Source organism: Mytilus trossulus, chromosome 10 (genome assembly GCF_036588685.1).
Source record: "Mytilus trossulus isolate FHL-02 chromosome 10, PNRI_Mtr1.1.1.hap1, whole genome shotgun sequence".
In the NCBI taxonomy this organism is placed as follows: domain Eukaryota; kingdom Metazoa; phylum Mollusca; class Bivalvia; order Mytilida; family Mytilidae; genus Mytilus; species Mytilus trossulus.
The window spans coordinates 55,157,962-55,177,146 of record NC_086382.1 but is presented as its reverse complement, the minus strand read 5'-3'; the positions used below and the strand labels follow the sequence as shown (position 1 = coordinate 55,177,146).

The window sequence follows — 19,185 nt, the reverse complement described above, 5'->3', positions numbered from 1 at the left end:
TAAAGCAAGACGACAAGCAAAGTCGTGTACATCGATGACTCGCATCCTGAATTTTAGTTGTATTTGTTGATCAACTTTGAAACAAATTACTCAGGGAAAAGGGTCTTACTTGCAAAAGACAGAACGAGAGATTTTTTTCTAATCCATTTATCAACTTAGTATTCTAAAAATAATTTATTCAAACGCCAGTACCAAGATAGGAACCTTCTCATTGCTCGTCTCATGTCAAAAAAACATAAAAAAATCTTTGTTGATTTAGTTTTCATTCACAATGCAGAGCATGCTACATGTATCAAGTGTCGATGGTATGTTTCCCTTTTGATTTTTGTTTGGTGTTTTTTATCGATTGATTTCTGTCGGATACGAATGCGTTTTTTTTGGAGGGAGGGTGACAGGGACCCATTCCTCTATATGGAGCTACATGAATGGTGAAAGCATAAAATGTCTACATGTCACAGAACATGGAAAGGACTATTTCAATGTTTTGTACTTAAATGTTTCATTTAAAACTAAATTTCCTCTTTTGAGACTTTATCTGTACAATTTAATGTTCATACAATAATTTTAATTTAAATTGTATATTATTATGAACGAGCTTCTGGTTTGGAAAATATACGCTCATGGCAAGTTATTATAGGTTCTTTCGGTCTCTTTAAAAATACACCACCACTGTATGTCTTACAGTTTTGTTTAAATGTTCTTCCCTGCACAAAATTACTTATTTGTGTGTAGTATTCTTGTAGGATGTTGATTCAATGATAAAATCCTGTTTAATAAACCGTATTAGACTCTTGGAATTCTTTATTCTGTTGCTGAAATCTAAAAATAAAATTCAGGGTACAATTTTCTTAAATAATCATCAAATACTACGGTAACCTTACGAATCAGGGTTATCATTAAGGAATTTTAAGATGAGTCCATATATTTAGCATTTCTGACACGTGCAATGGTGAGATTAAGGATTTTTTGTGATTTATAATTTATCATTGCAGTCTCCATGATAAACTAGAACAAGATAAACAAGAGTGCACACGCTGAAATGTCTCGCCTTCTTTAATTATCATTGATATTATGTTGATAGTCCTAAGTATAAAGCTTTATTAAAGACTGTCACATAAACTTAACATTAACCAAGAAACCTAAAAAAAAGACCAATGAACCATGAAAATGAGGTCAAGGTCAGATGAACCATGCCAGGCAGACATGTACAGCTATGCTTCCATACAACAAATATAGTTGACCTATTACTTATAGCTTAAGAAAACAAGACCAAAACACAAAAACTTAACACTTAGCAATGAACCATGAAAATGAGGTTAAGGTCAAATTAAACCTGCACGACTGACATATAGATCATAAAATATTTCCATATACTAAATATAGTTGACCTATGGCATATAGTATTAGATAGAAAGACCAAAACTCAAAAACTTAACTTTGACCACTGAACCATGAAAATGAGGTCAAGGTCAGATGACATCTGCTCGCTAGACATGTACACCTTACAATCATTCCATACAAAAAATATAGAAGATCTATTGCATAAATTATGAGAAAAACAGACCAAAACACAAAAATCTAACTATAACCACTGAACCATGAAAATGAGGTCAAGGTCAGATGACATCGGCCAGTTGGACGTGTACACCTTACAGTCCTTCCATACACCGAATATACTAGCCCTATTGAGTATAGTATCTGAGATATGGACTTGACCACCAAAACTTAACCTTGTTCACTGATCCATGAAATGTGGTCGAGGTCAAGTGAAAACTGTCTGACGGGCATGAAGACCTTGCAAGGTATGCACATACCAAATATAGTTATCCAATTAGTTATAATAAGAGAGAATTTAACATTACAAAAAATATTAACTTTTTTTTCAAGTGGTCATTGAAGCATGAAAATGAGGTCAATGACATTGGACATGTTACTGACCGAAAGTTCGTAACATGAGGCATCTATATACAAAGTGTGAAGCATCCAGGTCTTCTACCTTCTAAAATATAAAGCTTTTGAGAAGTTAGCTAACGCCACCGCCGTAGCCGCCGCCGCCGGATCACTATCCCTATGTCGAGCTTTCTGCAACAAAAGTTGCAGGCTCGACAAAAATTTAATAATAACATTAACGGTACCAATTTTTCTGCACCAGATGCGCATTTCGACAACACTTGTCTCTTCAGTGATGCTCGTGGCCAAAATATTTAAAATCCAAAGCGTATATAAAAGATGAAGAGCTATAATAAGTTAACCCTTAAAATTAGATCTATGAATATTTTTTAGTTATTGCTATAACATTGTTTTTATTATCCATAGTTCATGGATGGAGTATAATGCATGCACATATATTATTTTTTAAATTCTGTATTTTACTGATAAATATACTCACTTTTATAGTCAACATCACACTTTTACACTAACAGCAGCAACTGCAGGTGAGACACAGAGTTCTGTGGATCCATTTAGAAAATGTTCAATCTATGTATCCCTATGAAGATTTCTTGTTCCCTAGTTTGGTAAAATAATTAAGCTCATTAGTATGCAGAGGAAACCAGTTTTTACAATTTTAGATAAGTTAACGGACAATGATAACGGATAAAAATTTATGAATATAGCAAAGTGGGCTAACACAAATATGACAACCAATTCTTTTAAATGGATTTTTAAAAACTTTACTATAAGCTGATAAGACTTGAAAGAAATTATTTTGCCCAACATGCCAAGAGATGATGATGAGGAAAATTAACTCTCTGCAACTTAAAATGCAGGAACTAAATTGTGTACAAATTAAAATAAACAGCTGCGCCATGAGTGCATGATACGCCTGTCGTCTTGTGTGATAGTTTAATGCAATAATCATAAATATTTTTTGAGAAAGTTTTAAGCAATAACCATATATTGTTTTTGAGATACAGAGGGACATATGAACCCAAAAAAAGTATACAGAAGAAGTGTGTAAAGTTTTAAGCAACAATCATAAATTGATTTTGAGATAAGGCGTAACAAAAAAAGTGTGTAAAGTATTAAGCAATAATCATAAATCGTTTTTGAGATACGGCGCGACATTTAAAAATCCCCTCCCCTTTTTTACAAAATACTAAATAACTCAAAAATGAAATTTTAAATCATCACCAAAAAGTATAGAGAGTATACAGATCTTAAAATTAATATAACTAAGAAGTGTGTAAAGTTTTAAGCAATAATCAAAAATTGTTTTTGATATACAATGCGACATGTGAACCCCCCCCCCCCCCCTGTTTTAGTTACAAAGTGCCGTAACTCAAAAAGTTTTAAACTTATTTTGACCGAAAAGTATACAGATCATTTGACTTTCATAAGAAACAACTACAATAAGTTTCGTGAAAAAGTCGTTCTCAAGATACGGCGCGACATGTTTACGCCGGACAGACGGACAGACGGACGAACACCGGACATTTGTATATCATAATACGTCCCGTCAAAATTTTGACGGGCGTATAAAAAAGTAAAAATGAAGCTTTGCTGTAGTAAAATATAAACTTTCGTAGCAACAGATCAAAATGATTAGATCTATTCGTCAACACCCCCCCCCCCCCAAAAAAAACAAAACATCAAATTATTGTCCCCTTAAAACAAAACAACCCTTACCATGGCAACCAGAAAAGAACCATTGAAGTAAAGTTACAGATTGCATAACAATATACCCGGAGACAAATTATTTTTTAGTGACACTGTTTTGATGGCAACATCCAGTGGCGGATCCAGTATTTTTCATAAGTGAGGGCCCGCTGACTGCCTAAGAGGGGCCTCGCTCCAGTCAAGCTTCGGCGATTCCCTTTATAAGCAAGCAGGATTTTTACCCCCAAAAGGGAGGCTGGACCCTCCCCCCCCCCCCTTAATCCGCCTCTGACATCATTTCGGCAATTCGCAAGAGATTCACTTTTTATCGAATATCCAGTTGCGAGTTAAGAAAGTCGAGTTGCGAGTATTGAGTTGTGAGTAACGAAAGTCGAGTTGCAAGTTACAAAAGTCGAGTTGCGAGTTACAAAAGTCTTGTTGCGAGTTTTAAAATTTGAGTTGCGAGTTATAATAATAGAATAAAAAAAACTCATTCGGATTAAACCAAATTTCAATAAGGCTCTCTACATACAATATCAACTACATAAATGAATAATTTACTAATATACAAATGTAAACAATAGATCTAAATAAACAAACTATAATTACAACAACAACCAGGTGCTCCGCAGGGCACATCTTTATACGACCGCAGTGGTGCAACCCTGAACGGTTGGAGCAAATTTGGTCACAATATTGAAGCGTCATACTGTCTGAATTTGGATTGTGATCGATTTTTTTGTCATAATTAAGGTTTTTGTAACAAAATAAATGTGGTCAGAGATCTAACAAATCTACTATACAATACTGTGCAATTGAAGGCTTCTTCTTGAAATTTTTCAAGATTCGAATTTCGAAATTTTTTGAAAAAAAGGAATCCCTTAAAAAAATTACCCCCCCCCCCTAAAAAAAACTTATTGAAACCCCCTTTTTAAGCAATAACCCTTCAACTCAATCCCATCATTTCCCTTGTAGTATGGCACCTTGTATTACGATTTCAGAGAGATTCATTCACCTAAACAATTTTTTTTCGGAAACTAGAAACATGCTTCTTTTTTGCCCTTTTTTGGCCCCACTAATTCCTACATATTTTGGGCAATTATTCCAAAACTTAACCCTAGCCTCCCCTTTGTTATGTGGAACATTGTGCTACAATTTTAGAGAAGTCAATACAACTACACACAATTTATTGTCTTGGAACTAGAAAAATGCTGGCTTTTGGTCCCTTTTTGGCCCTTTATTCCTAAACTTTTGACCCACAACCCTGTAAACGAATCCAAACCTTCTACATGTACTTGTGGCTTTAAACATTGTGGTACAATGAAAATGAGCAAATGAAATACTTATACGCAAGTTATTATCCTTACTAGAAAAATCCTTGTTTTGGGCTTCTTATTCCAAAACGGTTGGACAACCATCCCCAAAATCGATCCCAACCTTCCTTGACCCTTTAGAAAAAAAATCATCAAGATCTATTTTTTTTTAAACTAAAGAAACTGTCCGGAAACCAATTGGGCTTCGGACGACGCAGACGACAACGACATCATACCATTATACGATCCAAAAAAATGTTTGAGGTCGTATAAAAAAACACCTATAGGTGTGATACCACCAATACTCCCTCAAATTTAGAACGTGAAAGTAGGCCTACTCGGACAAAAAATAGTGCATTTGATGTCATTGTTTACTTAAACTAACCAACAAATTGGCAGAAATGAAACTTTTGGTGAAAGAGAAATATGTTAAGACCATTTTGAGCTAAAATTTACTTGTTTATGAGTTTGCATTCAAAATTGAGGATTAATGCACTCCATAGTATACTAATTTAAGATTTCCAGAAAACCAGGGGTTATTTTTAGCGGTACCTCTATTCGGAAGACCTTTTGTTTTTTATATGATTTTAAACACCTGTTGAAAATTGGCATGTAGAAAGCTGATACATGTGCGATTCAGAATATACCTGGTTTCTATGAAGTTAAACTTAAGGTAAAATATTTAGAAAGCTGTGAAAATTGTAAAATTTGGTTGAACAGATAGGGACTTTTAATTGGTGGTAGGACACCTATAGTATTTTTTTTTTATTTCACTGGATAATGAATTCCCCGCTTTTGAGCCACTAAAAGAACAAGATGCTCCACAGGGTGCAGCTTTATACGAAAACAAAAACTCCCAAAATCAATCCCAACCTTCCTTTTGTCGTCATAAACCTTTGTGAAAATTTCATAGATTTCTATTTTCTTATTCTTAAGATATTGTGCAAAAACTAAGAAAAATGCTAGTTTTGAACCGTTTTTGGCCCCTAATTCCTAAACTGTTGGGACCAAAACTCTCAAAATCAATCCCAACCTTCTTTTTGTGGTCATAAACCTTATGTTAAAAGACGTAGGTCCGGTAAGGGCCGATTTTGGCCTCAATTTTCAAGTTCATCTGACGAAATATTTTAGACACTTAAGTGTCTATTTCAATTGATTTAATTAGTTTTTGTGAAAGATTTCAACTGATTAAGTCATTAAAAACGCTCTGATTTAATCTTAAATATGAAAAATCTATCAAATTCGCCAAAAATCGTAACTTTTCAGATGGTTTTGGTCAAAAATGAAAGTGGCCGCATCCGTATTCATCCTCAACCTTTATATATTTTATGTATCATCATCAAATACAACTTACATTTCAATATTATGGATGAACACGAATGCGGCCACTTTCATTTTAGACCATCTTCGCTAGCCAAGGGTTACGATCCACTCCCGCTCTCTCGTAACCCTTGGCTAGCGAAGATGATTTTAGACAGAAACCGTATAAAATTTGTCTAAAATGCTGAAATTGTGAAGATTTCAGTAATTTAGCGTGACTTTATGATGCTAGTACCCGATATATGTGCATTGTATTGTAAAAAACAGCCCATATTTATGTACCAGAATCATTCTACTTTCCAATAAATGGCTTAACGATTACATTATCACAATTTTGTAAAACTGCTATATTTTGGGGCCAAAAAGGAGTCTTACCGTACCTACTCCTTTAATAGAATTCTGTTTACTGAAAGTTCTTGTGCGAAAACCAAGTAAAATGCTATTTTGGGCCCTGTTTGTCCCTAATTCCTAAACTGTTGGGACCAGAACTCCCAAAATCAATCCCAACCTTCCTTTTATGGTCATAAACCTTGTGTTTAAATTTCACATGTTTCTATTTACTTATACTTAAGTTTAAGTTCGAAAACACCAAATGTTTTCGGACGACGACGACGCCAACGTCATACCAATATACGACCGAGACCACAATTGTCTGTTCTTCTTCGCTTCGTTGTTCACGAATATAGTCCCTAGTGTTTACTCGTTTAAACTAATATGATATGCTACTTGTAACTTTTCATTTCATTTAAAGTACGTAATACAATACCAAAGAGCTTCCAAATGTTAAAATTACTGGAATTTATTACAGCTTTGTGTTTATTAACTTAATTCTCTGGTTGATGAGCTCTTATGTGGCCGGTAACAGAGTAGAGAGTAAAATCACAAAAATACTGAACTTAATTAAGGTCGTGATAACGTCGCTGTGAGATCGTAGCGCAATCTCTCCGAATAGAAACACATTTTCGCTACGCTCTCGCAACGATTGTACAGCGACCTTTGCGATCTTACTACGATCTTAATGCGCTTTCACTACGCTTCTACCACGACCTAATATCGCCACGACCGCACCACGATTGTTTTGAACATGTTTAAAGATGGCCACGCTCTTCACGATCTTGAAGATCTCACCACAACCGTGGTACGACCTTACTGCGACCTACACGATCATCAAAATTTGCATTTTTTCCACAGATCGTAGTGCGATCGTGGCTAAGTGGAATTGGGGTATAAGAGAAAACTCAATTCGGAACATCCATAATCACATGGCTAAATCAAATAACAAAACGCATCAAAAAAAGGACAGACAAGAATTATAAATTTCCTATTTTGGTGTCTGTATGATCTATAACATATATAACTTTCTCACTGAATGTATATGTTACAGCAGAGACATATAATATTATATATTATATGTCTCTGGTTACAGTGAATTTGTATAATCAGTGATTATGTAGAATCCCTGAAATTTTCAGTGATTATGTAGAATCACTGGCTAGTTTAGGGATTATATATAATCACTAAAATTTTCAGGGATTATGAATAATCACTAGAAAAAACGTCAGGGATTCTACATAATAACTGAAATGAATAAATAGTTTTATTTATAAAGAAAATAAATAAAATTGAAATTATTTATTCTATAAAATCACATAAAAACATCATTATAAAGTAACATACATTGTAAAATGAGAAACACAATATATCAAAATAATATGCTTCACATCTGTTTTTACCACAATATCCACATTTAAGAAAACCTTTTCCTGCACATATCAAATCAGATTTTAACGACACGCCTAAATGAAATACAGTGTTCAGTAAAACATCTGAATGTACCCCCCAACAAAAGATGGGAATTTGCAACCTTGAACCGGTTCGAGCAAGAAAGATACCATGTTTTGTAGTCAGGTTATATCATTTTTCAGACTTTTTTAATCAATTGTACATGTCATTATGTTTTTCGGGTTTCCCTTTCCTTTTTTACCATGTGGAATTGCTATGAGAATATTACACCAAATGCAAGCTTCCTCTAAAATTTGTTTCTATGTGTCAATCCTAAGTTCTGCCTGTTTTTCCTACATTTAGATGCCTAAGTTCTCACAGTTTGAATGACTTGTTCATTTAAAAAAAAACCACACACAAAACAGATGTTCCCTAATCTTCTTCACCATTTGCTTACATGTATCACAAATAACATACTTTGTGGATTTAAAAATAAATTGTTTTACATTGTCATTTCGGGGCCTTTTGTAGCTGATTATACGGTATGGGCTTTGCTCATTGTTGGAGGCTGTACGGTGACATATAGATGTTAATTTCTGTATCATTTTGGTCTCTTGTTGACAGTTGTCTCATTTGCAATAACACCACATCTTGTTTACCTGAATATTTATTTGACGCTGGCTTTTTATAAACAAACAATACACGTAAAGCTATTGCTATATAGGGGTTGATATTATTGAAGTCTTCAACTTTATCTCGAAACCCTGTGTTGGTTATATCTTTTAGATCATCCTCTGTGTTTAAAAGCAAAATTATTTCATCTGGCAAGGAATTAATAAAAGAAGAAAATATAATTTGTCTATTTTTTTTTTTTATTAAACAAACTTTTAGGATCATTAAATTATTCATAATCCCTGAAATCATATTAGGGAATTTGTAGAATAATTATTTAAAAGTTCAGTGATTATGTAAAATCACTGGTCATTTTCAGGGATTATGTATAATTACTAATGATTTTAGTAATTCTACATATTCCCTGAAAAATCAGGGATTCGACATAATTCCTAATTATACAAATTCACTGTAACATATACAAAGAGGGTAACCAAAGATTTTGCGACGATGCAAATATTAAACTTTACAATAAAAAAAAATATCTTTAACCAACGAAATTAAATAGCAAAAGCTATGCAATTAACAAATATATACTTAAATGCTTCATGTAAATTATTTAACAATGAAATACATTAATTATGAAATTTGAAGTTTTACCAAGGGCGCTAATAATTAATTAATAACACTGTCTACCACACAGCATTTCGGGGACACTCCCTCTGATATCTTTCCCCCTCTTTTATAGCTGACTATGCGGGGGCTTTTTCTAATTATTGGGGGCATTATGATGACCTATAGTTGCTAATGTTTGTGTCATATAGTCACAGAGTCATCCTCATTGCTTCCCTCAATCTTTATTCTATCACCAATAGTTTCAACACCTAGTCTGATCAAGTCTTGATCAGTAAGGTGCTGAAAAGTGTCATCTTCTATCCTATCATCTTTAAAAAAAATTAATTTGAAAGATTTGCAGATTAAGTTCTACAAGAGCACGTTGCATAGCAGACGACATGTTGCCAGTATGAAAATAAACCCGAAAAATTATACATGTTTTGAAATAAAATTTCGGTTATTTTCGGAAGTCTACCACCACCACATAATGAAAAAAAGCACTGAAAGTAATTGATAAACCACCAAGTATAATATTTTTTGAACCAAACATAAAAAAATTTGACCACTGATCATAAAGTTGTTTGAACTGAACATAATATTTATTTTACTGAACATAATGATCAGTCTACAGAACATAATATTTATTTCACTCAACATAATGATAACAGTAATGACAATAAAGTGCTGTGCCTTAGCGCATGATACGCCCGTTTCTCTTTTAACTTGTTTTTAAAAGTGTTAGTTATTGTCCCAAAATTGGAAAATCCCCCCTTTTTTAAGCATAAAAATTCATAACACGGAAATGTAAAATCTTAAATTTATAAAAATTGAAAGGGAGCTTACATCAATAGATTTAAACAATTCACCAAAGTTTCATGGACATTGGTGAAAGCCTTTTTGGGTTATTGTCCAAAGTGTTAAAAATCCCCCTTTTTTATGAATAAAGCCCCATAAATCCAAAACTTAAAATCTGAAATTTACAAAAATTGAAAGGGAGCTTGCTTACATCAATAGATATAAACAATTCACCAAAGTTTCATGGACATTGGTGAAAGCGTTTTTGAGTTACTGTCCGAAGTGTGGACAACGGACCCCCCTTTTTTTTGGTTATAAATAAAGCCCCAGAAATCCAAAACTTAAAATTTGAAATTAAAAAAAAACGAAAGGGAGCTTACGTCAATAGATATTAACAATTCACTTAAGTTTCATGAAAATTGGTGAAATTGTTTTTGAGTTATTGTCCGAAGTGTGGACGACGGACGGACAGACGGACGGACAACGGTATACCATAATACGTCCCGTCTAAAGACGACGGGCGTATAAAAAGTGTGTTTGACCACTGAATATTTCGGTTTCTGTAATCAACATAATGAGAAATCTACAATATATCATAATATGTTGACAGAAGATATTTTCAAAAGTACTGAATATAAAGACAAAAGTATATTGATTAAAGTGCTGAATATAATATAATACCAGATCTGCACAATAAAACGATTATTCTACTGATCATTATGATGTTATTGCTCAACATAATTGTTATACTACTGAACCATGTGAACATAATAAAAAGGGCACTCATAATCGAGAAAAAACGCTGAAAATAATAAAATTTTCACAAAATATACTAAATATGAACAACGAAAGACAGCTATCACAAATAGATTCTGGGTGTATCTGTGACTGGGAAATGTGTTGGTCTGGAACCACACACACACAATAAACAGTACGGACTCTGACTCTGGGACTAGCTCTTGTAACAAAAGACGACTCTGGTTAGCGCGATGTATAATTTTATCCTGATTCAGAGTAATTTCTCGCAATTTGATTGGCTGATATTGTCCTAATAAATTTCAGTACAATATTTTATTACGTCAATAGGAATTTTCTCCCTTATTTATTACGTCAATTGGGATTATCTCCCTTCTACCATTGACCTAATAAATTTTTTTTTAAATGAGTTGCTTCATAATATTTTAATTTTTCACAGTTTTAGATTAAATATCTAAAATATATTTAGTTGATGTTGTCATAATATTGAATTTAAATATAATAATATGTAATATAACAAAATCAGGATAAATTCGTTACACAGTGTTCAATTGTCCTAATACGGAATTTATCAGGTCAATAAAATTCATATCGGGTTTGGCTTCGCCTCACCCGATATGAATTTTATTGACCTGATAAATTCTCGTATTAGGACAATTACACACTGTGTAACTAATATTATCGGACCACAGATGAATTATCACGTTGTGATTGGTTAAACGTCGTCACGTGGTGACCCCCTATGAGACCGTATGGGGTTAGTAAGCTCCATATGGGGTTCATGCCGCGTTAATGGCGACGTCATCTATTAATGTTGTTGTGTTTCATTGTTTATTTTTCAACAAAACGCCGCAGAAAAAGTCCAGCGTCCGATAAATTCGTTATACGGTTAACTACTGACCCCCTACGGATCCATAGAGGGTGAATAAAATTCATAGGAGACTCGGCCTCTGGCCTCACCCCCTATGGATTTTACTAACCCTCTATGGATCCGTATGGGGTCAGTAGCGAACCATATAACTTATATAATAAGTTCAGCATGGAATACAATTGTACAGAGTTGGGACTGCTCAGTGTAATACTAAATCCAATTTGCCACATCAAAATAATAACATAGTTTATATAACAAACCAAAACTACTTGTACTTGACAAATATTTCTCTAAATGAGTGAGAGAATTTAAATAAGGGATAACAGAAAAATTAACACATACATGTAGATAATAATAAACAATTATAGAACATACAGACTTATTTATGGGATTAAAGCCTTGGCTTGTCAAATACGAAAAATCTGAGACTTCTATAACATGTGTTATAGTAGTCTCAGTAATAATAGATCATTTTGAAGTAAAATGTCGCCATTTAAAAAAAAAAATAATTAAAACATGAAATTATATTAGCTTAATCTTCTAAACTTGACTTAAATCTTGCACAATAAAAATATCAAAATCCCTAGTGAAATATTGCAAATATAACAAAATCACTGCATGGTTTTACAAAATCTTTAACAAAATGTCCAAAAAGTATCAAAATAATTTTTTGTCCAATTCTCTAATTCTATGAAAATTTATCCCTTTCAGAACCCATTGTATAAAAAATTTTAATCAACGTGTGGTTGCTGGTGATCTCAAAAGATCATTGGATGATTTTAAGGGTCATGACCTTTTTAGCTAACTGGATGAATCAAAATTTGACAACAGGTGTTAATGAAATTGACAACTTCGTGCAATGTGAAAGGCACTCGAAGGGGATTTTCAGTTAACAAAAAAAGAAAATGTCTTTTTAATCATTAGAGAAACAGATTCTTACATAGTTACTCGTGGATTAATGTAAGAATCTATATTTATCTGAAAGACAGAGAAAACAACATGATTTTTTTTATATCGGGAACTTTTCAATATTCCCAACTATAGAATCCGACAAATTAACGAAAATTTTTTTTTTTTAGTGAGAACAACATTTTATCAAACCATAATTATTTATATCTTCAATATAAAAAGAAGGAGATGTGATAGGATTTTCAAAGTTAGAAAAATAAATGGATTTAAGCAATTATAGTCGGCAATAACAGGTTCCGACATGAAAAATAAGAATTAATACACAAACTGACGGCCTAATTCATAATAAAACAATTTACGAAAAACATATATGACATACACGAAAAAACGACAAACACTGAACTACGGGCTTTTGACTTAAAACAGGTACATACAGAATTTGGCGGGGTTAAAAATGTCTGTGTGCGCTCATTTCTAAAAAAAAACCTATCACAATACAAGATCAAACTATAAAAAAAAATCAGTTGAATGATCGGATCATCATTTAATACTATGAATGACGATATCAGATCAGGTGCGGGATCCAAACCACGGAACACCCTGAAATTCCACAAAATAAAAAAAAAATCGAAAAACTTGAATGGGATTTCAATGACCAACACTCCCTCTCCCCTCATGCTGGATCCGCTCAGTCAGACTCAACTTTTGAGTGTGTAATTTAGGTATGAAAAATTGATAGCAATACAAAATAACTAACTGATATTAAATTGTAACAGAAAAGGGAGAGAAAATCATTCCAGACATGTGTTGCAGCATTGGATTACAGTAGTTTTAATAAATATTTATATGACAGAAGTTTCATGGAAAACATAAACTAATCATGAATGTGGCAGAAGAGAAATTACACGGTTTATGTTCTTCTCATTGATATTGTTCAGGAAGGCTCAGAGTGATTGTACAGTAAACTTGCAAGCGATTGCACAGTCAATAAAAATATCCGACATGGAGAAAATGAATATATTAGGATTTCTACTGGAACAATGACTTCAAAACTTTCAGACAGGTACGACTATATATCAGAAAAGGTACATGTGGAAATGCAGGTAGCAAACATTGATTTTTCGATGTTTTTTTATACATTTTTCGTCGTTTTTTTTATACATTTTTGATCCCTGTTGTGTGGCAAATTTGATCGTTTCACACATCATGGAGCTCCATTATTCTAAGGAAAACGTTTGGATGCACATAGCTTTCTTATTATTTTATTGGTTCTTTATGAGAATATTTAAGCTACCAAAACCCGAAGCAGAAACGTTACATAGCTATATATAGTAACATAAGAGTTCGTCAAATTTTCTTCAAGCAACTTGTTATTTTGCAAATGTCGGGGCCCCTTTTGACAGTCTCCCGAATGACCAAATTATTAGAAAACCGTACAGTTCCGTTTCCACACTATGGTACTGGTCTCTCCTAATAGAATCACGCTTTCACTACGCTCTCGCTATAATGATACAGCGACCTTTGCGATCTTACCACGACCTTAGTGCGAACTCACTAATACCTGTTTCCACCACGATTGCTTTGAACATGTTCAAAGTTGTAAACGCTCATCACGAACTTGAAGACCTCACCATTTTTTCACAGATCGTAGTGCGATCGTTGCCTAGTGTGACCGCAGAATTAAACTTTATTAGTTGAATAGAGCCACATGAGCTTAACAAAAAAATATTACTTCCCTTAGCCCCATATGTTTACCATTTCCTGGTAACAGGACTCAATTTGGCAAAAAAGAGGGAAAGTGCAGAGTTTATAAATTAGCCAAATTATGTTTAATAAAAAGAAATAATATAGATATTCAGACATTTAAAACTTTTTTCAGTTTAAAAAAACAAATAAAAATAGTGTTCAAAAATAAACTTTCGTTAAAAAAATATGGATTATTTGAAGAAAAAAAACAACAAATTGCACACCTTTAAAGAACATTTTATATATAAAACAGAATTTAAAAATAATTTAACATAAAACAGATAATGTTTATCTGTTTATCTTTTTATACAAAAAAGTTATGTATTCCTGTCGACAGGAAAAATATGTCCACAAATCCGAATTTTGAGCGTCCCTCGTCGTTAACTTATACATAAACAAATTTTCTCCTCTAAAACTACTGAGCCAAATTTTACCAAACTTAGCCACAACCATCATTGGGGTATCTAGTTTAAAAATTGTGTCCGGTGACCCGCCAAACTAACCAAACTAACCAAGATGGCCTCCATGGCTAAAAATAGAACATAGGGGTAAATGTATATTTTGGCTTATCACTCTGAAACCAAAGCATTGAGCAAATCTGACAAGGGGTAAAATTGTAAACTAGGTCAAGATCTATCTGCCCTGAAATTTAAGATGAATCGGACAATGGGTTGTTGGGTTTCTGTCCCTGAATTGGTAATTTTAAGGAAATTTTGTCCGTTTTCTGTTATTATCTTGAAAATTATTATAGATAGAGATCAACTGTAAACAGCCATTATGTTCACCAAAGTAAGATCTACAGAAAAATCAACATGATTGAAATGGTTAGTTGATCCCTTAAGGAGTTATTGCACTTAATAGTCTTTTTTTTTACCAATTTTTCGTAAATTTTTTACAAAAATCTTCTCCTCTGAAACTACTGGACCAAATTCAACCAAACTGAGCCAAAATCATTATTAAAGTATATTTTTATATATCTGCTCTGAAAAAAATCATATGAATTGTACAACTGGTTGATTGGTTGCTGTCCCCCAATTGGTAATTTTTAAAGAAATTTAGCAGTTTGGTTATTTACTTGAATGCTATCATATATAGAGATAAACTGCAATAGCATTAATGTTAAGCAAATTGAGATCTACATATAAGTCAACATGACCGAAATGGTCAATTGACCCCTTTAGGAGTTATTGCCCTTTATAGTCAATTTTTAACAATTTTCATTAATTTGGTAAATTTGGATAAGTTTTTACAAAATGTGTTCCTCTGTAACTAAAGGGCCAAGTTCCTTACAGATAGAGAAAATTGTCAGTAGCAACAATGATGAGTAAAGTATGATCTACGAACAGATCACAATCACCAAAAAACAATTTTGTCATGAATCCATCGTTTTCCTTTGTTTAATACACTCATAAACCAAGGTGCGCAACACAGGCTCTTAAGAGCCTCTAGTTATACTTCATTGAACTTTTGATGTCGACCCTTAGGCCGTTAGTTTATTTCGTCTTAATTGTTTCAAATTTTTTTTTGTCGTGGCCTTTTATAACTGATATACAGTATGGGTATTTGTCATTTTTTGTCAAAGGCCGCACGGTTGGTTATAATTGATAATACTACCTCATTGATCTCCAGTTGATAGTTGCCAAATTGGCAGTCATACCACATCTCCTTACTTGTTATGATATTGTATACATTTTTCGTACATGACTTTAAATTTCGGGTCCTGTCTTAACTATATATGAAATATTAGTCGCTTGACATTAAAAGCAAACAACTAACAATCAATCAATTTAAACTCGTGTTTAATAAGTAGAAAATCAATTAATTTTTCGGGTTAAAAGGGGGAGATGGCAGGAGGTCTTTGAATGTAAATATGGTGGCCTGGTAAGAGCTGGAATCAATAGGCATGCTTAGCGACAAGTTAAGACTTTAAAAATAATTAAAAAAATCCGCAAAAAATCGTGCTGCCCCATTCCCATCCTTAGAATAACAAAAGGTCGTAGCCTTACTGTTATTGTCCGTGTGTTTTATTATTTATCTAGCTAGTTGTCCATATAGTGTCCTTCTAAGGAGGCAACTGTTTAATATTCGGGGGGGGGGGGCTTGATAATCACAAAAATAAATGGTTTGTTCTGTGGTTGTTTCAAAATACATAACCTGACTTACAATGCATTGAAAATAAACTCTGCAGGTCTATTCGAAAGTATTAGATGGCAACAGATTCTTCATAAAATTCATTTTTTCCCAAAAAAAAGTCGTGAAACACTTCCGAAAAGTTCATATAATAAAATTATTAATATTATTTAAAATATACTTGAAATGTCTGAAAAAGGGTTTCATTTAACTTGAGCTACATTGTGTCAGATACACATACCTCACTTTTATTACAGGGCAGTAACTACATTGAGGCAAATTTTATGCTTACGTTATAATTTTATATATACTCAAAACTGGAATAAAAAAGAAGTATCAATTTAGATATTTCTCATCAGACTCGTTATTTTTCCTTAAATCTTTTATTTATTTATTTTTTTCAAAGTCTAATTTTCTGTCAACCAATGTATTCGCTGATACTGTTTTTCTCTTTAGCCCTTTCTAGCCTATTTTGCTGCAATATACTTGATACATAATTTTCTAAAGTTATTATTTTACAATTTTTTATGCCTCAATTATGGGCATTATGTTTTCTGGTCTGTGCGTGCACTCCTCCATCTGTCTGTCCCACTTTAGGTAAAAGTTTGTGGTCGAGGTAGTTATTAATGAAGTTGAAGTCCAATCAAATTGAAACTTAGTAAACATGTTCCTTTTGTCTTTATCTGAGTTGTCATTATAGATGGTCCTAGCTGTCTTTTTTAGACGGTCCGAGTTGTCCCAGGATGGACATGTTCTGCAACTAACTAAAATGCCCCAAGTTTGAACACGTTATTTGATTTCGTGATCACCATACTAACCAAATGAAATGTGAACTACATTGATATATTTCGTAACTTTTTACCTTAAAAAATCCTGGTCTTATGTAGATTTGGAAGTTGTCGTCAGCAAAAGATTTAAAAAACACCGTTCATAGCGGGCTTCCGTTGTCGTTGATTTCTATATTTTATGCAATGTCAATTTCATCATGCAATACTTTCTCCGCAATCAGGGGTTCATTAAGGGATACACACAGTTTGATATTCAGGCTAATAATATATAACAGTTACGATTTAAAAATCAATTTTGATTTAGGTTGCAGTAAGAAAAAAACAATATTAGGTCAATGTCATAAAGATATAAACTTGTTAGTATTCTGAATAAAACTGGGAAAAGGAAGGGCGCATTTAAATCTTGCCCTATCCCAGTTTCGCAGTCTCATACATATTTTTTGTATGAGGCTAAGAAACTGGGGAAGGGCGAGGTTCTACCGAGCCCTTCCCCAGTTTTGCGCCAAGCACAAAAAAAGTTTATATTTTTCTGACATTGACCTACTATTGCTTTTATACTGCAACATAAATTATTAAATTGATAGCTATTCAAATCGTAACACAAACGAAAGACTTATTTTCATCCCTTCATGGACCCCTGATTATGGAGAAAGTGTGCCATGATGAAATTGACATCGTACACAATAGAGCTTTGTTACAATATTTTATATAAAATAAACACAACTAGTTGCAGTATAAAAACATTTTATATTTTTCTGACATTGACCTTATATTGTATGTGTAGAAGAACTTAAAGATGACAAAAATTTTCAGTACTGAAAAATGACTGAAATTTTCAGTACTGAAAAATGACTGAAATTTTCAGTACTGAAAAATGACTGAAATTTTCAGTACTGAAAAATGGCTGAAATTTTCAGTACTGATAAATGACTGAAATTTTCAGTACTGTAAACAACTTTTTGTCAACATTACTGAAAATGATATAAAAATTTATGTACTGAATAGTGATGTTTCCTAAAAGTACTGTTTATATAGCGACATTTAATGTACTGCTTAGTGATGTTTCCTGAAAGTACTGTTTATATAGCGGCATTTAATGTACTGTTTAGTGATGTTTCCTACAAGTACTGTTTATATAGCGGCATTTAATGTACTGAATAGTGATGTTTCCTGAAAGTACTGTTTATATAGCGGCATTTAATGTACTGTTTAGTGATGTTTCCTACAAGTACTGTTTATATAGCGGCATTTAATGTACTGTTTAGTAATGTTTCCTAAAAGTACTGTTTATATAGCGGCATTTAATGTACTGATTAGTAATATTTCCTAAAAGTGCTGTTTTTATAGCGGCATTTAATGTACATGTAAACGCTAGTCAAATTGTTGGTAGTGTATGATTGTCCATGTAACATCTTATATATAACATAAAGACACTAAGTACAGATCTGAGAGTACTTGCAGTTACTGAAAATCATTTCAAAGCCACTGGTATATTTCGGCCCTTTTATTTATGTAATTGTGTCATGAAACCCTTACTGAATAACTTGAAGCTAAAGATGTTAGATCGCTCTTTCTTACGTACATGTACAACCGTTTACATCATTTCTTAAATTCCAAACTAAGAAAATATTCAGTTGACGATCGCACTTTCCTACCTTCCGTGCAAGTTTAATATTTCAAAGTCTTTAACTTGCACAATAATGCAGTGATCATGCAATAACTACCCAGAAAGAGTATTCTCAAATAAAGAGCGAACTTAAGCAGAATTTAACAAGAAAGATAATGATGTGTAACTATTGAAGTTGGAAATTGAAAGAGAGTTGGATGAAAAATGCGGAAAGCAAACATTATCTGAATATTTTATTTTGTCAAAATTAATGTCCATTGCTAAAATAAATTTAAGTTGTTAAAATGTAAACGTATTTTTTCTCTTGACGAAAAAAACGTTATTCATAACGAAATGTTCCTTCCGATTAAAACAAAAAAGGAGGTTTTTGTAGAAAAAAACATA

At 32.9% G+C, this 19,185-nt stretch overlaps 1 long non-coding RNA gene across 1 annotated transcript; it reads right to left on the bottom strand.

The window, feature by feature from the left end:
* Positions 1–752: 752 nt before the first annotated feature.
* Positions 753–17,315, bottom strand: LOC134686361 (uncharacterized). The gene is made up of 3 exons (XR_010101601.1): positions 17,249–17,315; positions 2,390–2,508; positions 753–819 (listed from the first exon to the last, which is right to left on the bottom strand). It is a non-coding gene; the product is annotated as an uncharacterized LOC134686361 (long non-coding RNA).
* Positions 17,316–19,185: the final 1,870 nt, after the last annotated feature.